The sequence below is a fragment of the Oryctolagus cuniculus genome, chromosome 16 (genome assembly GCF_964237555.1).
Source record: "Oryctolagus cuniculus chromosome 16, mOryCun1.1, whole genome shotgun sequence".
NCBI classification, from domain to species: Eukaryota; Metazoa; Chordata; class Mammalia; order Lagomorpha; family Leporidae; genus Oryctolagus; species Oryctolagus cuniculus.
In genome coordinates this window covers 41,758,039-41,776,745 of record NC_091447.1, presented here as the reverse complement: position 1 = coordinate 41,776,745, position 18,707 = coordinate 41,758,039, and the positions used below count along the sequence as shown (strand labels likewise).

General features: G+C 39.7%; 1 long non-coding RNA gene across 1 annotated transcript; it reads right to left on the bottom strand.

Moving 5' to 3' along the window:
- Window positions 1-1,648: 1,648 nt before the first annotated feature.
- LOC127492627 (uncharacterized) lies at window positions 1,649-5,392 on the bottom strand. Its single transcript, XR_007922247.2, has 3 exons — window positions 5,302-5,392; window positions 3,705-3,796; window positions 1,649-1,777 (listed from the first exon to the last, which is right to left on the bottom strand). It is a non-coding gene; the product is annotated as an uncharacterized lncRNA (long non-coding RNA).
- Window positions 5,393-18,707: the final 13,315 nt, after the last annotated feature.

The following is an 18,707-nucleotide window of genomic DNA, read 5'->3' as shown; positions in this document are numbered from 1 at the left end:
TCAAGAATAAATTATGGGGCAGGTGAGTGGTGCAGCATGCAAGTCGCTGCGTGGTACACTTGCACCCCATATTGTAGTGTCTGGTTTGAGTCCCAGCCCTGTCACTTCCAGTTCAGCTTCAGGCTACTGCACATCCTGAGGGGCTAAGTCCTTGGGTCCCTGCCAAGTATGTGGGAAATCCACACTGAGATACCGACTTCCAGGCTTCTGGAACTTTGGGGACTTTCAGGGCCTTTGGGGAGTAAACCTGTGACTACAATCTTCTCTCTCTCTCTCTCTCTCTCTCTCTCCCTCTCTCTGTCTCCCCATCTGCCTCTCCCTCTCCCTTGTCAAAAAGAATATTTACTTCACCAACTTCTAGGAGTGTTGCTAGCAGGAAGCCCTCAGCCCTCAAGTGTCAAATATATATTTTTCACATGAGTTTTCCTTAACATAGAAAAATAATTATGTTTTAAACAGAAATGCACATTAGTTAATTTATTCTATCAGGGATTATTCCTATAGGGTTGAAAAGAATGGTATAGCAGCTGCAAAAAACATGTAGTGTTTATATTTTTCAATAATGTATCATTTTTCTTCATTATTAATATCACATTCATCTCCCCTAGGTTATTTTTAAAACATTATAATTCATTAAACTGTATCTCAGAGCCAAGGAACTACAGACTAGAATCTTGATATTCAGAACTTGATAATCAGGGTAGTAAACTGAGTGAGAAGTAAAAGTAGGAGCAGCCATTAGACGCTGCTTAGAAGGGCCTCATCCCCAAAATGAGTTAAAGCCTTCAAACATTGTAAATGGCAAAGGAAAGGAAAGAAATTGTTATTTCCAAATAGTCTGCTCTTTGCTTTCTCTTGAAAGATCAAAAATTCTAGATTTTTTATAAAAATACTTTCAAAAAGAATACCTGATTTAGTACTATTCTAAATTTTGAGAATTATCTCATCATTTCATGTGAACAAGACTTGAACATTTGTGCAGGTCACAGGGGGCTATTTAACAGATTCTTGAAACTTATTGAGTACTTTAGATTCTGTCTGGACCACAGATGAAGGTAAACATTAAGTAGCTAGCATCTGCAAAGTAGAAAGAGAGTATGCGACACTTCAAGCCAAGACTCCCACAAAAAAACTTTGAAAAATGTTACTGTAGGAAAAAATTATAATATCTCAAGAGAAAAACACCCTATTTATCATTCAATGTATCATCATTTAATATGAAAGACAGCAGAATGCATTCATTAATTGCCTGAATAAATTTGCATTTTAGAGTAATTTAATTTTCACTAACGTCATTTGGATGACTCATGTGAAACATAAAGGAGTTATCTGAGATGATTATTTCAGGAATAAATCACACAGAAATCAAAATACAATACATTTTTATTCCTAAGATAAATTTTGAGCACTTTAAAGTGGAAATCATGCTGCAAAATCATAAAATTCTGACATATTTAAATACTTTCATTTCAATAAGACTCCTTCCTCTATAATCTGAGCTTAACTTGTACCTCTGGAACTCTCATTGTTTGTAAAACCACCCTATTTCATTTAGAATCATTTGTTCATAGACTGACAGTTGCAGAGTTGTGTGACACATAGATTTTGTTAGATGGAGGAAAAAAGCAAAAATCGGTCTAAATTTTACCTGAATAGACAGCAACACCGGTATCAGTCACCTGGACTTCCAATCCCAGACGATGAGTCCACTGGATTTTCAATGACATAGAATAAGTCTCCAGTTTCCCTTCATCCCTCCGTTAACTGGCAGCCCATACTGCAAGGAGTTTAACACAAACGCTGTTGTAACACATGAGGAACACTAGTGTCTCTGCCACCCACCCCCCAGAAAAGTCTAATGCTATCGCTTTGTCTTTTTTCAAAAGACAAGGAATTAAAGGCCTTGCAGAGAGAAGCTGAAAGGTTGGCAATGTCCAACAAAAGTGAAGGTCTTCACCAAAAAGCTGGGCAGGCCAGGCGAGCAGCTCAGCAGAGAGGCAGTCCGGTTGAGGCTGGGGGGTTTTAAGGGGATGGGTCTTGCCTTTCCACCTCTTTTCCTCCTGGATCAAAGGACTTTTTGGATGTAAATACTAAAAATTCCTTTCTGAGTTTCCCCTCTGAAGCTATGGGACAGGGGGAAGGATGGAAGGGGTAGGACGCGGAAGTGCAGATACTGGGCTGCACCTGGAAGATTATTGGGATGACTTTGAGATGCAGATGCTGGACCTGGATGTCAGTGCCTTAGGCCTTTGTCACACACACTTAAGCTCATTTCTGACTTCTTACCTAACACACTCACATGGGGAGCATGGGGGGAGACCCAGAAGAAGCTCCATGGCTACAGCCTGGCCCTACCCTGGCTGTTGTGGCCATTTAGGGAGTGAACCAGTGGACAGAAGACCTCTCGCGCTCTAACTTTGCCTTTCAAACAAATAAATAAATCTTCAAAAAATTACTTTACTTTATAAATATAGCATTAGCAACACTTGGGACTGACAGAAAAAGATACAAAATTCTTCAGCTTGATCATGTTTCAATCAATAAAACACAACTAGCATTATGTGAGATGCCTGTACATTTTTCAGTTGAAAAATATTTTATTAAAAACATCTCTTTTCATATTTTCTTATAAATTAATGGTTTCAACATTGATATTATTTATTATTAATTTGGTATTAATATTTATAACATCTTATGTTTAATGCTATTAATAGTAATTCATTGTGAACCATTACTTTAGAAATTTTGTAACTAGGAAAATGACTGTATCTGAGTGTTCAGCAAACTTCATGCTATTGCATGTCATTTTGACATTAAGAAATTAATAGCCAGGCAAGATTCTCTACACATTCAAAGAAAAACTGTCACTTTAGGCAGCTTGATCAAAATACTAAACAAAATCATGTTTATAAATTAGAGCCGTTTGTGCTTCTAGGAACATAGACTCAATGTTCTCAAATAGGACTTTACTATTATTTATAAATGATTCTAAAATAACACATTAGAAGATTCTTGATGGTCTATGGAGCCAATCTGAAGAAATATTAAAGCCAATTTCTTCTTAGAAATTAAATGTGTTACAATTTTTTTTTTTTTTTTTTTTGACAGGCAGAGTGAGAGAGAGAGACAGAGAGAAAGGTCTTCCTTTACCATTGGTTCACCCTCCAATGGCCGCTGCGGCCAGTGTGCTGCGGCCGGCCCACCGCGCTGATTTGAAGCCAGGAGCCAGGTGCTTCTGGTCTCCCATGTGGGTGCAGGGCCCAAGCACTTGGGCCATCCTCCACTGCACTGCCGGGCCACAGCAGAGAACTGGACTGGAAGAGGGGCAACCGAGACAGAATCCGGCGCCCCAACCGGGACTGGAACCTGGTGTGCCAGCGCCACAGGCGGAGGATTAGCCTATGAGCCATGGCGCTGGCCACAACTGCTTTTGAGAATCCTTTACTCTGACATAAGCCCTTTGAGGAAAGAAGCTACATTGTTTACATTACTTTTTGTCCTTACTTTGTCATTACTTTGATGTGGTAGACAAAGTGACCAAAAATCTATTTAGCATGCTGTAAGATAGTAGCATGTAGAGGAAAGAAAACTAAAAATTCATACACAGGATCAAAAAAAATGCTTGGTCAATATGTCCTTTATGGACTTTTAGATTGATAGCTCTCAAGTCTAAGTAATAGGTACCTGATAAAATAAATACATACCTTGTTACATATAATAGCAAGTTGATTTGTTCTGAGGATAATACCGCTGGGGCTGAGAAGAACTCAGACTCCCCAGGTTCTGACTCTGAAATCTGCATTAAATAGAAAAGTTCATGGAGAAAAACAAAACTTCAATAAAAGGGAGGAGGTGAGGATGGGAGAGAACAAATAGAAAACATTAAAAGAGAGAAACAAACAACAAAATAAAACGGCTCAGACCATTCCCCTGGAGCCATCTATAATGCCTGGGTACACTTCAAAATTTAAATTACTTGTCTCTTAATTATCTTGGCTGCAACTTATCACCTGGTCATATGTGTCAAGCAGAACACAGACTAAACTAGAACAAAATAGTGATCGATGGAATTAATTTCATGATGTTCTATCGATTGTGTAGAAAACTAGGAAGATTTAGGGTTTATCACATTGCTGAAAAGTGTTTGGTTTTTTTCCAGCAGATGTAGCCATTAGTTATGAGCATAGCATTCAGCTAAAGGTCATTAAGAAGCTGATGTAATCAGTTACACCACTCTGCCCCTACTTTTTAACAGAACTCCACTTAATGACAGAGAACTCAGAAGAAAAGCAAACTTGGGGAAAAAAAGAATGCAAAGTCGTTGGCACATGTTAAGTTTACAGTGTCCATTATACACCTATGTGTAGACCTTGAATGAATTATACTGAAAGAAATCACACTTACAAAAATAAAAGGTAGGGTTAAAGATATAAATTTGGGGTTTATGCATGTATGTGATACTTAAAACCACTGGGGAAGAATGAGATCACTTTGGGAGCAAATATAGAAAACAAGACAGTTGAGGGCTGAATCCTGTCTTAGGAATCAGGAACAGAAGGAAGACTGAACAAGTGATAAGAAGCAGCAATTAAAGTGAGAAAATACAAGAGTGATGACCTGCGACATCAGCACAAAGGTGTTTCAGAGAGAGCAGAGGATCAATAGCATCAGGTGACAGTGAGAGGCCAACTTTGTTACAGATCCCAACTCTTACGTCAGACGCTTTTTTCCTTGTTGCAAATTTTCTCTTTGGGTCTCAATTATTGAAATTATTCATGTTTTTCTTACTGAAATATTATCTGGTCCATGTAAATTAGTTTTTGCAAATACATACTAGAAGATTCCTCCTACCTGTATCCAACTACTGATTACAGCCTTGCTTGGAAAATCAAGGTGTCCATCAGATGAGGCAATACAAATAGTAGGATACATGGTGGCCTTAGATTAGAATAGCAGAGCTGAGTGGGTACCACTGGCACATATTCTCCATGTGCATCTCACAGAGCACTGACTGAGGCTGAGATTTCAACTTGCATAGCCTTGATTTTAAAAGTATCCTCTTGCATAGAGGAATATTTTCCTGTTTGACCAGGGGCCCAATTTTTATGGAAAGTATATCAGAGAGTTAAAAAAAGATGGGACCACTACAGACAGGTAAGTAATCTGAATCATGAGGGCAAGATACTACCACTTGATCGCTCTCACCAGTGGGAGGAGGCATCTTAACGACCATTGAATACGGAAGGAAAGTAGGAGTTACAGAGAGAGGGCATTGGTTCAGGTCTCGTAGAGACTTCTTACCTCAGTCAGGACAGGGTTAGGGCAAAGGTTGATAATACATGGCCTTGACTCATTGTTGGTATTGCTGCTGGGTTTCACAAGGCAACTGTCTAAAAATATCAAGAACATATTAGGGAGTGATCCAAAGTTAGACATAATTTATGAATGTTGAAATGTGTAATGATACTCCATATGATCCTCCATGATGAAATGAGTCATCAAATAAAATTAAAGTTGCAGCTACAAAGATCAGAATTAACTCATTCTTCATTCTTTTTGAAGCAATAACCTTAGAACTTTATAATTCACAGAGACACCGACGTCCAGGTATACATTTCAATGAATCTCAGTTTATGACACGTTTTGATGAAAGGGAAAATGATGTACCTGCGTGGCAGTGCATCTCTGTATGTTTCCTTTCAATAGGAAAGGTTTGGCAAGCTTGGAAAAGAAGATTCAGAGGTCCTCATCACTTCTGTACATCGTGACATTTGACTGTCAGATATTATTTCTAAACTATTAACTTTTATGGAAGCTATTTCAACAATGATGTTGATGGTTAATAATGTTGGCTTCAAAAACATAGTTGGATAAAGGACACAATCTTCCCAGCAGTTTTTTAAATTCTGCAATATTTCTAGTTTTTTCTTTTCTTTCTCCAGAGGAAAAGTTGGGGCAATAATTTGGCACAGTTAGGCCGGCGCTGCGGCTCACTAGGCTAATCCTCCGCCTAGTGGCGCCGGCACACCAGGTTCTAGTCCCGGTCGGGGCGCCGAATTCTGTCCCGGTTGCCCCTCTTCCAGGCCAGCTCTCTGCTGTGGCCAGGGAGTACAGTGGAGGATGGCCCAAGTGCTTGGGCCCTGCACCCCATGGGAGACCAGGAGAAGCACCTGGCTCCTGCCATCGGATCAGCATGGTACGCCGGCCGCAGTGCACCGGCTGCAGTGGTCATTGGAGGGTGAACCAACGGCAAAGGAAGACCTGTCTCTCTGTCTCTCTCTCTCTCTCACTGTCCACTCTGCCTGTCAAAAAAAAAAAATTTGGCACAGTTTTATTTCCTTTCATTTAGAACCATTTTTTTTTTTTTTTGACATTAAACACCTTTAAGATTTGGCCCGTGAAGGCACTGTAAGAGGATTTTTAAACTTTGAGTCAGACTGGTCCCCTCAGGTAGCTTCAGTACTATGTACAGTGGTAGATGACACAGAGCCAGCACATAGTAGGTACTCAGGAGCCAGTTGCTGACTGAGTTATAGTAGCTACAGCAGGTTGGTTATCTCAGTAGAGAGTTGGTTATTAGCATTAAAGGTATTAGGCAGGAAAGGCCACAATAAAAATAAAATATGTCTCTTATTGTATCGATTTCTACAGCTGTTTTCAAGTTTGGGCTTATAATCTTCCTGTGAACAGGTGCCAAAATTCTTAAGACAAGCCAGTTATTAATTCCCTGAGAAAATTCAATTTTATCCTTTAAAAAAGGCAAAATTTTCTCTAAATCTTGTTAGTAGAGATATTTTTCACTTAACATATCAATATAAACTCAGAAAGTTTTCAAGGTATTAGCCAGGGATACTTTTAAGGTTACTTATGGATTTTACAAGCCATAAAAAGAAGTTGTTGCACTCGAACATTTTAAATTCATTTTTCAAATATCAGTCCATTAAGACATTTCATTTCTCTCATCTGATTTTTCCCTAAGGCAAGATAATGTATATTTGTTTATGTAAAGGATCGATAGAAAAATGGTTCTCATAAGGAAAATCATTAAATTCTCCTCCCTGGAGGTAGATAGAGCCATGCTCAATAAGGCATGAAGTAGTTTTATTTCTTCTTAATAACTGCAGACAAATGATTTTTTTTTTATTTTTCATTGCTCCTGTGTCTCCAGGTTTAAGTGAAAATGCTCACATTCCTACTATTTCTCAAAGCATAAATGGAACCTCGTTTCTCTTCTTCGTCACAGAGAAGCCCTGGGATAGTGGCTCAGGAGTTAATTCCTCTGTCCACGAAAATAAAGCAAATTCAGACTTCAAGGTGGAGCACACCCAGGTGGCAAAGCAAAAACAACAAACACTTCCACAATATCGTGGCACCTTCAAAGTCATTGCAAAGCAGCGTTAAGACGGAAACTAGCAGGGACTAAGTGAGTGGTCTCTGTTTAACCTGGGTATCATTTTTCTGTTATCAATCTTTAACAGTAACTCAAAATTTGAAAAAATGCCCCATAGCACTCATAAGGAATCGTTAAATATATAAAATTATTTTTGCCATTAATCTTCTTGATGATATGTTGGGAACATCTCTGTAAGACTGGCACTGGGATTACTCACAGCATAGGGAAGTGATGTTTCTAAACTGGAAGCTGGATGTCAGAGGTACATTCAGATTTTGTTATTCTGAATGCCAGCCTCTGTGTATCATTTAGTGTTGCCCATTTACAAGGAAAGAATTTAGAATTCTTGTCTTTTTTTTTTTTTTTTTTTTTTGACAGGCAGAGGGCAGAGTGGACAGTGAGAGAGAGAGACAGAGAGAAAGGTCTTCCTTTGCCGTTGGTTCACCCTCCAATGGCCGCCGCGGCCAGCGCGCTGCGGCCGGCGCACCGCGCTGATCCGATGGCAGGAGTCAGGAGCCAGGTGCTTTTCCTGGTCTCCCATGGGGTGCAGGGCCCAAGCACCTGGGCCATCCTCCACTGCACTCCCTGGCCACAGCAGAGGGCTGGCCTGGAAGAGGGGCAACCGGGACAGAATCCGGCGCCCCCACCGGGACTAGAACCTGGTGTGCCGGCGCCACTAGGCGGAGGATTAGCCTAGTGAGCCGCGGCGCCGGCTTGAATTCTTGTCTTTGCCCTCAAGAGAGAGACATTTGGAAAACAAAGGCTCATAGATTACCTATAACAGAAAGCAAAATTTTGGTTAATCTTCATTTATTTTCCTGGAGAAGTTTAGACAAGTTATCATGAAAATTATTTGAAATAACAAAATCTGTTGGCAATGATGAACTCTAACAAGAAAATATTAAACTGCTGCATAAGTTCTCCAAAATTAACGCTCTTTATACTGCTTCCTTAAGTGGAACTATTTCTTTCAGAAGAATTATACGTTCCTAGTCCTCAACACTAAAGCCATGAAGAACTTATCACATAAAGATGAATGAGTATCTTAATTTTGTTCTAAGCAGGCCATGACCAACCTTGCTCATGAAAAGTCTCTAAGGAGCCATAAGTGGAAAGCATCAGAACCATCTGACAGAGAGAAGGAAGTGTGCACGTGGTTGAGTGGCCAGTGGTTCCTGGAACACATCAGAGGACCCATTCTTCTTCCTTCTGTGCTACTTGTTAATGCCACAGGTGGCCACATGACTTAACTCTGGCCAACAGGATCTAGAAACAGAAGCCATCGGTGCCAGTTTCAGTCCTGGTCCACAGAAACTTCTCCAAGCCCTTTTCCCTTTTGCAGTTTAATGCAACAAGCCCAGGGGCTTTTTTCTGTCTTCTGCCTCCACAGGCAATATAGGGAAAATCCCATCATTTTTCTGAGTATTTTCATGTAATATACAGGCATGATCCAGTAGTTACTGTGGATAATCCATTGCTGTAATTAAAACTTTACTGTTCTTTCAAAGATTCTCCATTGATCGTTGCACTCTGAAGCCAGGTGTCTGCACTGGCATAAAGAACTCTTTCTGTTTCCCTTCCTTCTGCTTAAAACTGCTTGCAGGTACTTAGGTTTTGAGGAAAACAGGTCTCCAAATAGTATAATGAGGGAATGTAATCTCTAATAGCTAATCACCTAAAGGTATAAAATGAATGTAACTTAACAGTGAAAATTTCTAGCTTTAGAGAGTAAATCAGACTCAATATTTTTCTCTGTAAATGGTTATAATCACACCTGAACTGCTTATTAGAAAATATTGAACAGAGGCAAATAGTAATTGTAAATCCTGGGCCTTAAATCCTAATTCCATCCACAATGTTAGTGTTTGACTTAGAAAAAATGCATTTCCTTATTAAATTATAATTCAGAGTGAGAATGTGTTACCCCAGGCAACCATATGAGATAGCATAAAAATGCAATTTATTCTACTACGTAAAAAATATCTAAAAATGTTCCAAATCACAGAAGTGGTGTAAGCAATGAACTGAAACATATTTTAAATCCATTAAGTTCCAAAACATGTGCACTCTATTTCTACAAACTAGCACTCAAAAAAGTCAATGCCATTTTTACAATCTAAATTTCTAAGAAAGTGTTTTGTAAAACTGACAATTGTTGAAATTGGGTGAGAAATGACTGGAGATTCATTATGAGTATATTCTATCAATTTTTACATAAGTTTATGTAAGTTTTAAGTGTCCATTAGGACACTGACTGATACCCCTGTCTGATAGTTCTCAAAGTTTAGTGTTTCAAAGTCAGCTGGCAGACTTATTAAAGCCCTGAGTTCGGGGCACACCTCTGTAACTTCTGGTTTGATAGGTCTGGGCTGAGACCTGAGAACGCAACCCTGAACAAGTTCCTGGTGATGCTCTGGAATTACCCTTTACAAACCACTCCATTATTATTTTTTGAAAGATTTATATATTTATTTGAAAGGCAGGGTTATAGAGAGAGTGGGAGAGAGACCTTCCATTGGCTGCTTCATTCCCTAAACTATTGCAATGGCTAGGGGTGGACCAGATCAAAGCCGGGAGCTTCTTCTGGGTCTCCCAAGTAGGTTCAAGGGCCCAAGCACTTGGGCCATCCTCTGCTGCTTTCTTAGATACATTATCAGTGATCAGAAGTGGAACAGCCAGGACTGGAACCAGCAACCAGTTACAACGCCACTTACCCACCACTGGTCTAGGAGAGGAATCAGGCAGCTATTGCCATTCTAAAATCTCTGGGAAGAGTTGTATTACTTGAATGGAGGGATAGGACAGAACCCTTCCCTTAAGGCTAGGAGGGAAAGTTACAAATTATCCTAGATGTTAAGAGGAACATTCAGTCTCTGGTTTCAGGATTACTTCTTAGACTTAGTTCTTTTCTTAGTTCTTAGTTCTTTTCTTCCTTAAATGAACTTTATCTTAGCTGGAAATTTTTCATATAAAAATTCTTCCTTGGAAGCATAAACAGTAACATGTTAAATTAACAGTGTTAAACTTCTCCAAATGGCAAGTAGAATAAGGAATGTGAAAGGAGAAAAACATCCAGGTGAAAAATACACTTTCTATATAGATCTCTTTAATCTGTTCCATTAAGGGTGAGAAGATGCCAAAATTGATTGAGTGCCTACTATTTGCTAGTCTTCTAAAAACATTAACTCCCTAAAAATCAGAGTGGTGGGCAAGAAGGGAAAAGAACCTGGAGAAACTAAATGGCTTCTCCAATATCAAGCAGCTCGTGATAAAGATTGTATCTGGAACTCAGCTCTAGTCCCAATGGCTGTAACTTCACATGCAGCCAAACTGATTCCGTAACAGAATATGAAGAGGGACAAGGATGTTACACCTCCTGCATGATGGAAGACCCCCTAGTTACCAGGAGTTTCGCCACCTGAGAGCTCTTGGTCCACAGTTACCGCCCCTGGCTGAACAAAACCATGTTGTTGGGCTGCATTGAGTCCATGAAGCGTTTGCTGAGGTAGGATAAAGTCCTGAACTCCTTGGCAGATCACAACCCAACTATACTTTCCCTCCACCCTACTCCCTTCCCGTCCCTTCTATGACCCTGATCCCGAGAATATTCTCTAATAAATTGCTTGCTAAGCTCCACCTCAGACTGTTTCTCAGAAAACGTAACCTGTGTCAAAGATAGCCCTTTTGGCTTCGTAAAATTAATGGGAAAATAACAAATGACTCATAAAATCGTAAATGCCCTAATATTGGAAGATGGTTTATAATTTGGATGCTCAGCTCTCCATTAAAAAATTTGAACAATGATTTAATAAAAGGTCAACAGCTTCTTGAATTCCCCGTGTTTGTTTGAGACTGTAGCAGTTCCACCATCCAGTCTGGGAGACAGCAAGTTTAGCAAGTCCAGAGTACAGACCAAAAGGGCTCTATTTGATCGGGGAGAGTATCTCTTCCCCACCAACACTAAAGAAGGTCTTGGCATCGGTGGGGAAAAGCCCCAACAGTGAGGGGCCACTCATCTGCTTCTTCATCTTCAAAGTGTGCTCATAGGGGACTGCACCAAGTACTTTCATAAAATTCCGTGATATATATTTGAAGAGACAAAGTTAACTTTCCCTTATTCCTTTAATGGCATTTGGGTACTTTAAGGTTGTGTGAGACTTCTAGCAAGCACTCTTGGGGTAGGCAGAAACCCAATGAGGAGGCTTGTGGAGCTGCAAGCCACCTCCCTGAAGTTAGGGCATATCGTCGGGGGGGGGGGGGTCCATCTTTCTCATCAGTAAACTGGAGTTGCCTACCTCCCTGGTTTGTGTGGGGTCTGATGGAAGAGCGGACTCCAGGCGTTTAGCACACCGGTCACACTCTGGACTGCTGCATTAGTGCAGGGATGTTACTGGTATCAGTCTTGTTCAAGAACAAAACCAGTGTTTTCTTTCTCTGCAATGTTTCAGATTTTAGTCCTTGAAAAGAGAAGGTGGAATTCAAATCAGCGGGTTTTTAGGCAGTGAACTATAAAAAATATGCATCTGTAATGGTGACCCAGGGCTTATTGATTTGGAGTCTTTATTGATATCAAGAAGGATTAATAAAAAAAAGCTTTTCTATACATTTAAGGAAAGTTCCCTGACAAGAAAATAAGTATAACTTTTAGGAAAGGTTGCGTATAGTGAAAATAGGTATTTAATCATAATTTTTAGTGGCAAGCTTCTAAAATTAAATAATACAGAGTTAGTAATAATGTTAAAACCCATAATATTCTGCAATTATTATAATAATACCTTACCTTTCACAAATGTGATACAAATTTCAAAGCACTTAAATCTACATTAGTTCACTATAACTGCAAGTATAGGTCTTACCCTAGCCTCATTTCCAGCTGGCCCATAAATTGATTTATTTATGCTACTTAGACCTTTGGATTAAATAACCACTCCAACTGTCTTAAATTTGCCTAAATAAATAGGTTGTTCCTGATATAATTAGTTTAACAATATGGGATTTAACATGAAGAGTGTGTATTTTCCTAGGAAATATAAAAATTTCCTTTTCATAGAGCAGACAAATAAGTTTTGGCCTCTCTCTCTCTCTCCCCTCTTAGTATTTTGTAATGCATGCTACAATTTCTCATCAGAAAAAAGTTCTTAATCATATTTGTACTCAGAGATTCAGGATTTTTGAATACAGGATATGAACTGGCCATGATATTGCTAAATCCATCTGCTAGGCTAAGAATTCTCTAACCAGGACTGTATGTACAGGAACCCAGAGGGGAGAGTCTACTGTGCCAGCTCACCATACTGTGGCTGCCCCTACCAGGGCATAGATAATGGTATAGACTCTCCTCTGAGAATCAAGGGCATCTCTGTCCAACCTGTAACATGAGCTCAGCTCTTCTCCTCTAAGCCAAGAAGGGTCAGCTCTCTTACCCTCCATCTGTGTTGCTCAGTGTGTATTCCTGAAGCAGACGCAGCAAACCTTTGGCACAGATATGTTTCCTGCGGAATCAGCATCCTAGGCTGGGCATGAGGGAGGCACTGACATGGGAATGAGGGGCTCTAGCTCGCCTGTTTCCTGTGGATCAGAGCTCTTTGACCTGTACCAGTGAGCAGGTGCTTTAAATCCAGCCTATCAGAAAGTATTCATGCTATACTTGGGATTAAAACTGGAAATGGATTCTTTCCACTACATGGAAAATGGGTCAATGTCACTAGACATTCCTAACGGAAGGAGTGTCTCAGAGTGTCTCTGTCTAATAGCTTTGCATTCAGGTTAAAGACTAGGAAATGATACATCATAATTTAAGTTTTTAAATAATCACTGAACATAACTTTGGAATATGGCCAACATGAATAGTAAGTTTATTAGTCAATTATACTTCTCATTTTTTAAAATAAAATAATTGTTAATATTTTGTCATCTAAATGACACAGATTACTTCATAATGTTCATGATTTTAACTCTAGTCCTATCCCAGTAGCAGAATTCCTACAAATACTCTTCCTAAGTTATGCATGCAGACAAAAACACACGTGTACTACACACGCCCACAGTTATCATGATAGCATTTCTTCCAGCCATAAGTTTGTCATATGGAGAAAAACATTCGTTTTGCATAAAGGTGGAATATGTAGGTAATTATCTTGAGGTGTTCTTGGTCCCTAGCATAATTATTTTAAATCAATTTTAAAAAATAACTATTTGCTTCTAAACAGTTCAGATCAAATCATTAGCAATTTTTTCTACTCTCTCCTATTTAAGCTTACTTGATAATAGAATGCCATATGATTGTGTTGATTTGTAAGAAATTTAGAAACATCCCAGTTAAGTGAGAATTCTATTGTGGAGAGCTTTCTACAATATCAGAAGCAGTAGAGTGATACAATATATCTTCCTAGGATCTACACAAATTTGTCACAAACTAGGAAAGGGGTGCAGAGAGACATAAAACAAGTCACCATCATCACACAGCAACCTGCAGAGGGGCAAGAGTGGGCCTCCAGCTCCGCTGTTCTGTTTTCCACAGCACTGCTGTGCTCTGCCCCTCTGTTTCTGATAAAGTGCCAGACACTTCCTGTCCAAACCCCAGGTGGGTGCAGTCCCATGTTCCTGCAGTAACAACAGAAAGAAGAAACAGGTTGACTCCACTGAAAGTCAACAGGATGACTTAATTAATAATCTTCTCTCTCCTACTGAAACTTGTCTTTCAGAAATCTACGTATGTCACACTCTAGGTGAGATTCCAAGCACTAACGTCCTTCACAATGAAATAAAAAAATTAAATGAGATACAAAGAATTCTTGTGAAAGCTTGCTACCTATTACAGCAAGCTTGGAGTGGTGGTTTTGGGTCAAATTGCCTCATATTTAAGTAGGCAACTTAGGCATTTGTTCTCACCAAAATACTGTGTGCACACAGGATCTTTTTACAATACATTTTTTAAAGAACTGCCCTGGGGCAGTGCTGTGGCCTAGGGGGTAAAGCCGCCATCCGCAGTGCCAGCATCCCATGTGGGCGCCAGTTCGAATCCTGGCTGCTCCACTTCTGTTCCAGCTCTCTGCTATGGCCTGGGAAAGCAGTACAAGATGGTCCAAGTGGTTGGGCCCATGTGGGAGACCTGGAAGAAGCTCCTGGCTCCTGGCTTCGGATCAGCTCAACTCCAGCCATTATGGCCATTTAGGGAGTGAGCCAGCAAGTGGAAGACCTCTCTCTCTCTCTTTCCCTCACTCTGCCTCTCTGTAATTCTGCCTTTCAAATAAATAAACAAATCTTAAAAAAAAAAGAACTGTCTGAATCCAAGTTTATAGGATAAAATACTGGCTGGAGTTGATAGAATTTCATCTGGAGACTGATCATCATTTTGATAAATGGAAACTTTTTTGAAAACAGTTTTATCATGATATAATTTATATACCTTATAATCTACATATTTAAAGTGTACATTTCAAATTTTTTAGTATATTCATAGAATTCTGCAATCATCACCATTATAAAAATTGTATACCCCTAGAAATTCCTGTAACCCTTTAACTCCCACCTCACAATTCCTTCACAACCTCTTCTATCCCCTAGAGTGCCCAATCACTATCCTGCTTTCTGTCTCTGAATGTATCATATGAATAGAGTCATACATGGGTTTGGGTGCCTGTCTTCTCTTCTTAGCATAGTGTTTTCAAGGTTCATCCAGTTGGTAGCATCTATCAATACTTCATTGCTTTTTGTGACTGAATGATATTCCAGTGTATGGATATTCTACATTTTGTTTATCCATTAACTGATAGTCATTTGGATGGTTACCACCTGTTGCTGGTTAATGAACAGCAGCCACAATGAACAACGGTGTATAAATTTTAACATGGGATTATGCTTTTATTTCTCTCGGGCATACTTACGATTGGAACTACTGGTTGAATAGTAACCCTTGTTTAACTTTTTTGAGGAGTTGGCAAACATTTTCCAAAGTGTCCATATTATCTTACAGCATGTAGAGATTTAATTTACCAGAATTTGACACAATCATTTATTGTTTGCTGCCTCTGTTATGAGTTGGCACTTGCTCTAACATATCTTAATACTGTTTCTTTGTTTACCTCCTCAATTACCCAAATTCCAGTAGAAACCAGCAGAGAAGAGGGGACAGTCCTAAGGATCCCAAATTAATACCAGATAGTTTCATATGTATCCCTAGGAAAATTCTGGAAGTTCTCACTCATTCAGAGTCAGTTTACTCTTTACTTAGGCAAGGCTTATTTTCTTGATATCCTAGAGATCAAAAGAAGAAAATTAGAAAATTGTGAGCGTTTCCAGACACTGGCTTGCTGATGGCAGCCTCTAAATAGCTGAATGGCTCCTAATGAAAAAAGAAAACCAACGCAAAGCCATGAAAGAAGACCTAAGACCCCTAAACACTGCTAACTGTTTAGTTTCAGGGTGGATAGCTTTCTAATGGCTCTGAGATACCACTGAATGGTATCATGGCACAATAATTGATCCTTAGACTTACAGTGTGCACTAATCAAACACAGATACAATGATGCCACTAAGAAATGTGTGGATCTTTTCAGTAATGGTCTGAGAGGTTTTCCATCCAAATGATGCATTTTTTTTTAAAAAAAAAAAGCTCACCTATTAAAAATCAGGCCCCCGGGACTGGATGGGACTTTATTCATGTGATGTCATGGGAAAATCTGACTCTGGATTTCAGAGAATTGCTTGTGAGTTGTGGGTGCGTGAGCTTACACACCGGACAGTCACTGTAGTTCTCATCTTTATCACACATCAAGCATTCGATCTATGGATTTATTCAGAGCTTCTTTTAGACATTTTATTTCCTTCTACCTGTTATACACATGGAAGATCATATGATGTGCTGAGGCATATTCTAATGTCCCTAAAAAAAAATAAAAGGGCAATGTACTTTTTTGAGAGTTCTTTTGAATTCATACATCCTCATTTACAAAAAGTCATCCAGGAAGCATTAAATAGTAAGAGTCAAGCTAATTAATGGACTCTGGAGATAGAGAAGTAAATGAAGTCTATTTCTTCCCATTAAGAGTAGCCAAACCATTTGTCATGGATCTAGCATTATGGTAGTGGTAATGTTAACAGTTACCGATCATTCCCTTTGTAGCAGGAATCATGCTAGGTGCTTGGCAGGCTTGGGTATTTATTTCTCACTAACTCTCTGAGGCAGACACCTATTATTCTCGGACACACAGAGGTTAAGCAACTTATCAAAGAGGAAAGCAGGGTGGAGGGCTCTGTTCCTGACTGCAAAGGAAGAAATAGACATGGTAGAACCATGAAGAAGCTATCTTTTGCACACATTTAGGGATTCCTGCTCCTGAGCACCTCTGGAGCACCACACAGAAGCACATGAGGAGCTCCCCTCCTGTCTTGTAGAAATCCCACAGCAGGCAACAACAAACATTTTAGCTGTTCTAAGCAGAAGAGTTTAATTTAGGGAATAATGTATTTACAAAATTGTTACAAGAATTTTAGGAGCAGGTGCTGGCCTGGACCTCCAGGAATGGCTCCCAGAACCACATCATAGCACTGGCCTGCCAAGGCAACTGTGGCTTCTGGCAACCCAGACAGCTCCTGGTTCAAGGTCACACATGCCTTAGCCTTGATCTGGCACCAGCAGCCCATCACTGGCACTTCAGGTAATTTCTACCAAATCTGCTCCTGAAAAATGAGTGTCTCTCACCCCAGGCCCTGCCTCACTCCTTGGTCAATTCAGTTCTGACTATAGTTGTTCTTGGAGATTATCTGACAGGCAAGACCTAAATCACATCTAGAATCCCAGCTTCCAACACTGCTAGGGTTTTTTTCTTTTACCCTCTGCTTACTAGAAGAAGGTTGAAGCAGATGTTTAAAAGGCTAACCCAGCCTATCTGCTATAACCAAGAAACATTCCTTGGCAAATGCCACAGCCTTTCCTTCCAGTGTTTTAAAAGTCCCTGTGGCTTGCTCTACCCTTTTGAAGGATCTTCCCACACACAAAAAATTCATTTATTTTTAAACATGCATCTCATTTTGACTCAGTTTTCTGTTTTGCTTTATTTCTCACATAAATAAATAAGAAACTTTTTTTTTAAAAAAAAGTTAATCTATTAATCTTCTAATAACTTTAAAGTAACAAAATTTTTTGAAAGGGTAAGAATCTGCAAGTGTTCTTTGCTGATTCTCACAAGTGGTTTTTTTTTCTATAAAGTTATATTTTTATTTGAATCTATCCAGGGGCCCAAATTTTCATGATGTTCCAGGTTTCAGTAGAAAAAACTGAGAGCAAGGACTGAGGGTACTTTAAGAAATTTGTTGAAAATGGCATGAAAAAGGTTTATTTTGGTGCAAAAAAATCTTGAAATACATACCAAAAGTCTTCCAAAAAGTTTGTGGAAATGCATATTATGGGAAAGTATGCATGACTTTCAAAAATTTTTGCACCAAAATGAACTTGTCTGTAAGGCCATTTTCCCAAGAACTATCTGAAGTGCCCTGTGGAGGTTTCCCAGGCTCCTTGCCTGCAGAGAGGGTCACTCCCTCAGTGCAGATGTCCCAGGTCTCGGGACCTCCGCTGCCATGCCCGAGACTCTGGGTAATGAAGTCCCTGATGACTGCCCTCACTCAGAAATCACTGCATGGCATTAGGACCCTTTACTGCCCAACCCATATTCTTGTCCTTTTACAATTTCACTCCCAGACCTAAACCACAAACACATACCTCTGCCAAGTAGAAAAATGCCTGACCCTACAAAGGCAGATGTGTGACCTGGAGAAGCCCATCCTGATGGAGTTACTGATGGGTATCACGATTCTGCACTCCAATAAAGAAAAGATCCCCAAAGTGAAGTTAATCCTTGATGAACTATGACAATTTATCTTGGACATTGACATGTTTAATGAGGTATCTTCAAAAGTATAATTCAAAAATAAAGCTGAAAAAAACACCAAGAACAAGACATATTCTCTAGGAAATATTCTTGACAGAAGGCTTATGCACAGTTCCTAAAATTTGGAAAGGAAAGGCAGAAAATCTAAAAATGGTGATAGCTAATACACCTTTAAGCAACATCCACTTTACTTTTTTTTAAAGACTTATTTGTTTGAAAGGCAGAGTTACAGAGACAAAAAGAGAGAGAGAGGGAGAGGGAGAGGGAGAGGGAGAGGGAGAGAGAGAGAGAGAGAGAGAGAGAGAGAGAATAAGCTCTTCCATTCTTGTCACTCCCCCTCTTCGCGGAGGAACGACACAGGACCCTGCGTTGTTCTTTTGTCTGCTCGGCCCTCCCCGGGTTTGCTGCTGTTCTTCCCGGGTTGG